Source organism: Ailuropoda melanoleuca, chromosome 8 (assembly GCF_002007445.2).
Source record: "Ailuropoda melanoleuca isolate Jingjing chromosome 8, ASM200744v2, whole genome shotgun sequence".
Lineage (NCBI taxonomy): Eukaryota > Metazoa > Chordata > Mammalia > Carnivora > Ursidae > Ailuropoda > Ailuropoda melanoleuca.
In genome coordinates, this window is record NC_048225.1 from 17,181,930 (window position 1) to 17,184,226 (window position 2,297).

The 2,297-nt window shown below is 42.9% G+C and overlaps 1 long non-coding RNA gene across 1 annotated transcript; it reads left to right on the forward strand.

Annotated features, from left to right (window-relative positions):
- The first annotated feature begins 705 nt into the window (after positions 1 to 705).
- LOC109488526 lies at positions 706 to 1,451 on the forward strand. Its single transcript, XR_002141519.2, has 3 exons — positions 706 to 832; positions 1,200 to 1,289; positions 1,412 to 1,451. It is a non-coding gene; the product is annotated as an uncharacterized LOC109488526 (long non-coding RNA).
- The last annotated feature ends 846 nt before the right edge of the window (positions 1,452 to 2,297 follow it).

The window sequence follows — 2,297 nt, forward strand, 5'->3', positions numbered from 1 at the left end:
AAGATATACACCAGGTTTCCAAGACTCAGGGCAAAAAAGGGAGGTAAACTAGCTCGTTACCTGTTTTTAATATTCATTATGATGAAATGATGCCATTTGAACGATATTGGGTTCCATAAAAAATTACCATCCATTTCAGCTGTTTCTTTGGTTCATGTGGCTGCTGGAAAAACGTTAGCTTATGCAGGTGGCCTGTGTTCTTGCTTCTGTTGGGCAGTGAGACCTACACCTATTTATTTTCTCTAACACGCAGACGGCTCCTAGCTCCCCCCTGACTAGTTTCTCATCTCCAGCAAGTTGCTGGCCTCTACCTTGCTTCAGATTCTTGGCTTCACGCTAATAATACTGCCTGCGCTTCCTGTAGCCCATGAAATTTTATACGGGGTAGGGAACGCTTTGAAATGTGTGGCGCTGGCTGGAAGGAATTATAATTTTTATCAGGTGGTAGTGACTGCCACCTGTAATAGAGAAGCCGGCGTGTCTAGGATTAACTCTCATCCTCTGCTCGCTGCAGGGAGAACACGGAGAGCCTTTTCCCCTCCTCAGAGTTAAGCACAGCAGTTGGAGAGAATCAGACTATCTTTGGGTTAACAGTTCCCAGAATAGAACTGGGGAAGTAAAAACAAAAAGGTCATCGAACCGGGTAAGGAGACTGAGGGCTGCTGGCATTTCACTTCTTTTGTTCTTGTTCTTGGCTGTCGGAACAGAAACCGAGGGGCCGTTGGTGGAGGGTGGCCTCTGCAAAGTGGCCTGATCGGATTCCAGAGCTTCTAGGTCATTGAGCAGGATCGCGACTGGCCGGAGCCACGCTACTCCCTCCTGACCTTGAAAGGTGTGACAAGTGGGCTTGCGCGCGTTGCTCTGCCAGTCTTTATTGACTCTCTGTGATGTACTGGGCATCGATCTTATCTTTGTGAGAATTTGGTGAGCCAGCAAAGGAGTAAGTAGAGGAAATGAGAAAAAAAAAATCCGTGTTTGATATTAATTAACGATGATAAAGAAACAAGCCAGAAACAGAGGAGAATATAAAATACTCCTCCCTTCCTGTCCTTTGCCTCCTTTTTATCCTCAAAGTGCGGCACAGTCCCTGGCACTCTGGGTTCTCTGCAAATAAGTGAATGAATGAGTTGTTTGTGTCAAAACAGAAATATTCATTGGTAAAATAAAACCATTTTGGGTGTTGTGATTTATCTTCACAGTTCCCAAGAAAGCTGCCAGAAGATGTCAGGCAGCCGTTTGGAGCAAAGTGGGATTCAAAAGATACTTGATGTATTGACGGCAAACTAGAGGTGAACTCAGCCTACGTTTATCCGATAGCATAGATTTTTCTGAGGGGTTGGAGAGAATTATTTCTCTTTTAACCGTACAAACATAATTTTTTTAAAAAAGATTTTATTTATTTATGTGACAGAGAGACAGCCAGCGAGAGAGGGAACACAGCAGGGGAGAGGGAGAGGAAGAAGCAGGCTCCCAGCCGAGGAGCCTGATGTGGGACTCGATCCCGGAACGCCAGGATCACGCCCTGAGCCGAAGGCAGACAACGTTTAACGACTGCGCTACCCAGGAGCCCCCAAACATAATTTTATATACACACAAAAATGCGATCATATTATATATCCACGCTCTGTTTTGTTGTTAGTGCGATCTTTCTTTTCTGCTTTTGCTTGGCTCCTTCCTCCTCCAGCTACTCTTGCCATTCACATCACCTGCTCCCACGTAATGTACATTAATACCCTAATATATGTCTTTCCGCACTTTTCTCCATGCTCCTGTAACCACAGACACACATCATATGCATACAGTGTTCCTTTGGTCAAGGTGTATTTTAGTTAAATGGAATAAAATCATACTCCTGTCCTCCTTTCCTATTCAATGATACTGCCTGGAAATTGCACCAGGACACAGGACTCCAAGTCGTTCTTTTTAATAACTGCGTAATAGTCCATCGTGTGGCTCTCTCATCAGTTCCCAACCTTCTCCTTAGCAATGGGCATTCGCTTTGCTTCCAAGTTTGTTTGTTTGTTATTGACCTTTCGAACAATGCCTGTGCATATGTCTTCTTTCTTTTCGGTGGGTGTTTTTATTTATATTAGCTAAGTTCCCAGAAATGAGACTCCAGAGTATATAGGCATTTTAAAATTTTAATAAATATTGTCACATTACCTTATAAAAAGACTGTAGCAATTCTCATTTTCATCAGCTATGTAAGAAAGTATTATTTTGCCACATCTTCCCCTGAGAAGGGTTTTTTTTTTTTTTTAAAGAAATACTTTGCCAGTATGATAGATATAAATGAA